This window comes from Malania oleifera, chromosome 2 (assembly GCF_029873635.1).
Source record: "Malania oleifera isolate guangnan ecotype guangnan chromosome 2, ASM2987363v1, whole genome shotgun sequence".
Taxonomy (NCBI): Eukaryota; Viridiplantae; Streptophyta; class Magnoliopsida; order Santalales; family Ximeniaceae; genus Malania; species Malania oleifera.
The window spans coordinates 19167243-19174898 of NC_080418.1; the positions used below are offsets into that span (position 1 = coordinate 19167243).

Here is a 7656-nt window from a genome sequence, read left to right on the forward strand (position 1 = left end):
TTGTCCAAATCTTCAAGTGTACCTGGTGGGACATTGGCAATAAAAAGAGTGGGATAAATAGGGATGCCTGCTTTACTAGTGTCAATTTGAGTAAAATATGGTATCAAAACGACCTTTTTGTGCTTGCAATGCAGGCAGAACAAGTGTTATACCTTAAGGACACAAAATTAAAGGGTGAATGGTATGCGGCCCAAAAAATTCCTCCTTGAAGTTTGTATGATATTACAGAAGTCGCAGATGGGGAGAAGAGTGTCAATGATGATGCTTTCCAAGAAGATCAGACATCTATTAGTGTAGCAACGCAATATGCTATCAATGTTACCGAGGAAGGAGTCGATCCTGTACCATTAAATAGGGTTGGTGCCACAGCAGAACACGTAGGAACTGCTGACATTAGAATTCAACACTCTGTACACGTTGACTTCATCGACAATGATGAAATTGATGGGGAAGATGAAACTATGGTTGAGTACTACAGTGAAGAGGAAGACACTCTAGAAAGTGAGGATGATACTGATATTGAGGACGTATAGGGGGAAAGCGTGTTATGTTGTCACCGTGTATTTGACATGTGAAAATAAGTGAAAATATATTTACTATGCATCCATCTAATATCCAATCTTCTTATATTTACTTGTGAATTATTTTGCAGACATGGCACCAGGAGGTCGTCGTCGCTTACTTCAGTCTAGGCTATCGACGACATCATCCCGCGAGGATGATAGGTCATCCTCAAGAGCGACTGAGCACTTTGGTGCTGATACGGTACAATCTAAGCCCTCGGGACCGCAACCCAACATGGATCCATCAGTTGGGGATCAAGCCTAGGGTGAGTTGCCGACCATAATAAGCAGCGTTGGTAAGGTTACGAGTATTTGATTTAGAATAATATATTTACTGTTATTTCACGTGTATGATTTAGAATAATATATTTACTGTCATTTCACGTGTATGATTATCTTATTGTTCTTTAACTCTTCTTTCAGCATCGACCTCTATGACGCACACGAGTTCAGACCATGGTGCAGCGAAAAAAGTTGCGCTAAAGAAGCACCTGGAGAGCTGGGCGGCGGATCTGTATCGACATTCCTCCAGGCTTTACGGCCCCGCTTGATATCGGTGCATAGCCTGGTCACGGGAGCTTGGCATTATATGTCGCCAATATGCTCCAGTCACCTGCTTCACTTGGCCAAAGGTGACGAAGGCTCAGTGCTTGGTTCTATATGAGCGCATCTTGGTAAGTAACCCTAAAACATTTCTTTCACTTTTAATATATTACCCAAAATATTCTCTAACATTCAATAAAGAGTTTGATATGGACATTTTCACCGCAGACCATGTCAAAAAGGCAGTGAATACATAGTTGTGCTCTCGGTTTAAGACCTATCGCAGCAAAATACACAACCATTCTAGGGAGATGGGAGATGAGGCAGAAGCGCACCCATACGATAATATCTCCCTAGAGGATTGGCGGGTGGTGTGTCGCCATTTTCGCGACCCTCACTATCAGGTGATGTGTTTTTATTAATTACAATAACTACTTTTTCATATTTATGTGAATAATAAAAAGTCATTACATCTATTTTGTAGGCTATCTGTGAAAAAAATGCTGCGAATCGTAGCAAACTAGATACGACGCATTGCGGTGGCTCGAAATTGTTCGTCGATCATCGAAAGGTAATTGCTATGAAACTATCTAACCATTACCTGACAAGTGTTATTTATATTAACACCGCTGAATTCATATTAATGAACTTTTATATGATAATGTAGCGTGATCCCGTCACTGGCGACTTGGAGTCGAGGCCGGATCTGTATCAGAGAACACATCAGAGACCATCGAGGGAGTGGTGCCAGGGTGCGCAGATGAAACATGTAAGTCAAGCAAATTATTTAGTTCATTATCTTATTCAAAACGTCAATTGTATTCTTATTTCTTCATTTTCATCATTTTCATGACTGAAAATAGTCAAAGATGCTTGAGCTAAGGGATGCACCCATTGTAGAGGGAAGTCAGCCGATGACGGATGACGAGATCTGCACTCAGGTGCTTGGGCAATGAACGAGTGGTTGGTTGAATGGTCTTGGGATTGGATACGTCACCCCAACATCATCATCTTCTTTCAATGCAGCATCTCGTGCTGAGATTGACCGAGAGCGTCGAGTCGCCGAGGCTCGAGCGGAGGAGATGGTTATCCGGATGCAAATGGTGGAAGCGGAGAACCAGCAATTGAAAGAAAAGATGTCGAACTGGGAAGCGGAGATGCAAGCCATGAAGAATTGGAAGTGCAGATCAAACAAATGATGCGCCAATCCCGTCCAGATGAGGTGGTTGACTCCTCTCATTAGGTGATTTCTTGCCTTACTTTATAGTTAATTATCTCTTGCCTAAGTTTTCCTGTCTGATACTCTAGTAACTTCACTTAGTTTTTTGTTTAAGATAGTAAAACAGATTTACTATGAAAAGGGATAACTACAAAGAAAGGTAGATAGGGCATTGTAATGACCCAAAAACATAAATAAATAAATAAATAAAATAAAATAATTATTAATTAAAAAAAATTTTATTATTACTATTAATTAATTATTATTAAGAAAATTAATTAAATTAATAAATTTAAGGATTTTGGATATATATATATATATATATATATATAAAAGTATATATGTAAGTATATATATATATAAAAGTATATATAAGTAAGTATATATAAGCATATATATTAAAGAATGGATAAAGGAGAAAGAAAGGATAAAGGAAAGAAGAAAAAAAAAAAGAGAAAAGAAAAGAAAAAAAAAACGAAAACTTAGTGTGTAAGTTTTCTCGCTGGAACAAAACAGAAGAAAGAGGAGAAAAAAAAATTCACGCGCACAGAACAGATAAGAAAGGAAAGAAAGAAAGAGAAAGAAAAAAATTAAATATATTCTCTCACTCTCCACTCCTCTTTCTTCTACGATTTTACGGCCGATTCTCACCCAATTGGAAATTCGAAGATATCACCGAACTCCATTCTTCGCCACCGACATATCTACCGAAGTGGATTTGTCGTAGGAGTAACGTGGGAATATCTCGTGGGGTAAGCCAAATTCTCATTCTTATCTCAATTTTTCCTAAATTTTAAGCCAAATGGGCGATCGGACACCACCACGAGAATCTAGGGATGATTCTCTACAAGTCTAGCAGAGTGAAATTCTCGTGGGGTTATTGTAGAAATAGTCCAAAATTAGGATAAATGTGTTATTTAGAAATTAATTATCATTTAATTATTATAAATTAGGAAATGTTAAAATAATATTTTATTGGGGTTGATTTGATTGAATCAGGGTTCGGGTGAGCGTCGCGGGTATAAGTTTGGGAGCCCTGCAAGCGTAATTCAGGGAATCAGGTAAGGGGGAATAAAATTATATCAGTATTTTATTAAAGTGAACCAATTATTTACAAGCATACGAAATTTATTATTTATTTATATGATTTTCAGAATAGTTTGATTACTGGAAAAAAAAAATGATTGTTTGGTTTACGGTTATATTTGGATAATTGTTTATGATATTAAATTCGTGTGACATGGGAGTAATTTTCCTAATAAATTGGATATGAATTACTGTGATATTTGGGTTTGCATGTGGGGGTGTTTGAAATGATTATGGTAAGATGAATGAGTTGTTATGTTTGATTCCTGTGTGGAAATGATTTAATGCGTTTGTGTGAACTAACTGTGTGGTTATTCGTATGCATCTCAATATAACGTTGGCATGAGGAGGTTATTATATTGCCTATATATAAATGATGATGTGACGTTGGCAGGTCGAGGAGCTCGTCATATCGTTATTTATATGGGGTAGGACATTGGCAGGTCGAGGAGCTTGTTCTACTGATGTATGACGGGTAGGTCATGGGGATTGGATATTGGTGAATAATGGCGCCTGTGTGGGCCATGTTATATACCCTGTGTGGGTAGTGGTGCCTGTGTGGGCCACGTTATATCCTGTGTGGATAATGGCGCCTGTGTAGGCCATGTTATGTACCCTGTGCGGTTAGTGGTACCTGTGTGGGCCATGTGTAGATAAGAAGTACGTAGGTGCCTGTGTGGGCCACGTACTGACATGTACGCAGTTGCTCTGTGTGGGCCACGTACTGAGGATATTGGAAGATGAAGTATGAGATGCATGATTCCTGTGTGGATGTGTTGTGTGCATGTGAATTTAATTATAGCATAAAAATAATGGTATAGCATATTGTGAATGCATGTGTGTGCATGCGGCGAGGTAAACATACCACTGGGAGCTTGCTGAGAAAGGCGAGTGCTCTGTTAGGTAGTTTCTTGGTATCAGTGCAAAGGGATGCTACTTGTATGGGCGGGTAGACATCCCGATCCTCGGAAACCTTCGCCTTTAAAATAATAATTATCTGTGGACTAGCGGCAAGATAATACTTCACCTAAGGGCTTACTGAGTAAGGTGAGTGCTCTGATAGGTAGTTTTTAGTACCAGAGAAAAGGGAAGCTACTTGTATGGGCAGGTAATCTTCCCTGTCCTTGAGGACTTTCGCTTGCATAAAAATTATGTACTTGTGCATATTGAATGTGTATGTGATATTGGATGTCGGGAATGTTATTAATGGTACATTTTCTCAGTTGTTATTGATGTTATATAAGAAGCAGTTTATTTTGAGTTATAAATATTAAAACTCATTTGTCACACACTGTTATAATTTATTCCACCCTTACTGAGAAGTGTCTCACTCTAGTGGATTAACAATTTTTCAGGTTCTTCTAGAGACCGAGTTTGAAGGCCTAGGCTGGGACTATTTGTGATAGTTTCTTTTTGGGGTATTGTGAGATACTAATATATGTATAGATATATTTGTACGGAATTACGTTTTAAATGCTGGTTGTGGATACAGATATTTGGATGTTATAGTGTTGATTTTTGGTTGTTATATAGAACTCTGGTATTTATTTGAGGTTATTTATTCATGTGCCACTGCATGTATGTTAATTATGGTATCAGATACAGGTGATTGGAACACGTGGCACTCGGGCCCCACTTGGCGGGTCGGGGCGTCACAGGCATCCTCCCTCAAAGGGAAAGAAAAGTACATAAGTACTGCCTTCAAGTCTCTTTGAGTATTAGAGAGCCAAAACCCAATCCCGAGGGAATGAACCCAAAAAGAAGCAAAAAACAATAGCTTACTCCCAAAGGAGAATCAAAAAATTTCTCCAATCTTTGAAAATTCTTGCCTGCATTTTAAGCCAAAGAATCCATAAGATAGCAAATCTTGCGCAGTTCAAAAATATATATATTAATAGGGTAATTAATTAGAGAGTCAATTAGAGAGTTTAGGGCCCAATTAATTTTTCCTAGTACTTTAGTTGATTTAGGTTTCCTAAATTCATTTCCTTTAGTTTCCTTATCTTCCAAGCATTTAAGCCTATAAAAAATGCTCCTATGCATCTTCTCTTATTAAGAATTGAGAATTAAGCTATCGGGATATTGGTCCTGCATTAAAGGGCCACAAACTTCAGAATCCTTCATGTTTGGGGATCCCTAACAGCATTCAGAATCCCTCCACATGTTCATGGTTTAGTTTCCTTAGCACCTGTTTCTCCTCTATGACCCTCCCTAGAATATTTATTATTTGTGTAATAAGCTCTCCTCTTCCCCTAATCCCAAAATTCATAATCTCAATAGATTGGTTTTAATAAATTGGTCACAATTTATTATATAAAAAATTATTAATTAATATAAAACAAATAACAATGTGAAACATTTTCTAAGTCCATAATAAAAAATATACAAAGAATAACTATTCCCAAATTTTGAGAATATCTATTTCTTTCTTATTACATGTTAAATAAAATAATTAAAAATATACCAGGAATAACTATTACCTTAATTTCCAAAATTTAACTATTTTCCATCTTATTTGAAGGAATAACTATTCCCTCAAACCAAGCAAACCATAAGAATATTATTATCATAGGAATACTCCTACAATATCGAATACCCACAATTTTAAGTTAACAGGCAGGATCCAACAGTATATTTATGGAATTCAAGAGAGGATGGAAGTAATACAAAATACAAGGATAGAAAATTAAGTCGGAGAGGAAGTACATGAAAACTATCAAATTCACAACAGTAAAGTATTCATTTCATGACAATATTCCTGAATTAGCAAACTACTAAAGAAGTTAACAAATAGCAAGCAGTTCATCAATCCAGCTTAATAAGCATGCACATCCAAACAAACTGCAGCATGCACAGAAAGAACCCCAGGATAGGTCCTAGCCTATCCAAGAGCCTCTTGTAGATTCGCCTGAAGCATGAAGAACAAACTAAACCTCATATAAACATCACCAACTCAGGCCTACTGTATATGTTGCTTGCCTCACCCTCCAGCATAGGATAAGCAGCCACCAGTGCATCTTAAGCTCCAATATACAGTGAGTTATAAATCTTCCAGTAAACTTCCCTAACCTTTCTTGCAGGATGGAAGAGCCCCTGCAGACAATAGTTCAGGACTGTAGCTGCACCCAAGGCAACCCTCATCCCTTCTATGGCTTCCATGACAGCATTAATAACATGCAGAGAAGTCTCAAATATGTTTGGCCAAACATAATTCAGCAAGTGTACTAAAGCATCCTCACAACCTAAATCAGCCACTCCTAAAGCCATGTGCTTAACAGCAGATGCAGCAGTTTGCCTATGTATTAAATCTCTATCCATGAGAGCATCCTTAAGTAGTGGAGTGACTGCATAAGTATAATCTTTACCCATTTCACCAATGTACTCAAAAAGAAAAGAGAGTGATTTTAAAACATTTTGCACATTGAGTTATGGTACACGATACTCATTCATTAAAGTTGGCAGTATTGTAAAAGGAGAACATGTTTCTGCAACTACTGCAATTGCCACAGTAGTACACACGCGGTTCTAACGCTCCTACACTTTGAGATTGTTCAATAATGTTGCCAGGACATCTTGTGTTCCAATGGCTTTTGCAATGTAGCCAAACGTGTTCACAGTTGCTCATTGGATACCTTTTTTATAGGCTTTAAGCATCTCAAGAAGCTCAAAACAAATCCTCATCCATTCTCTTGCAGGGACAAATTCAGCCCCACGGTCAGCAATTCGACCAACAAGATCAATACAATTTTCCTGCACCTTCTCATGCTGATTCTTCAAGATTGGGGTCAGTCGAGGAAGCAAATCCTTTATCAGAGGAGTCATTTTTGTCATACCAATAACATTGACAATAGCTTTGAGAGCCCCCAGTATTGATCCCAAAACTTTCAGATACTCTTCTCCCAGATATTCATACAAGACAACCCCAAGATGACCCATCAGTTGTTCTTCTTGGCACTATTTCATGACAACAACAATCCTTGAAATAAGATCAGCAGCTTTTTGCCTCACCTTAGCACTCTTGTTATTCAAGCGCCACTTAATGGTTCCGCAAATCTGGGGAAGATATGGTTTCACCCTCTGCCCAAGAGCATTTATATCAGACTTTGGCATTCCCCTGCACGGAATGTGTCATTAATGAATGATGTTGCTTCAACGTTTACTACATACTCATGGTAGTTAAAATCAAGACTTTTATCACTAATGGTATTATCCTCCTTTTTCTCTTTCCCCTCTGTGCATGTAAAA

The 7656-nt window shown here is 37.9% G+C and overlaps 1 pseudogene; it reads right to left on the reverse strand.

Annotated features, from left to right (window-relative positions):
- Positions 1–6345: 6345 nt before the first annotated feature.
- LOC131149415 (uncharacterized) lies at positions 6346–7233 on the reverse strand (annotated as a pseudogene).
- Between the last annotated feature and the right edge of the window lie 423 nt (positions 7234–7656).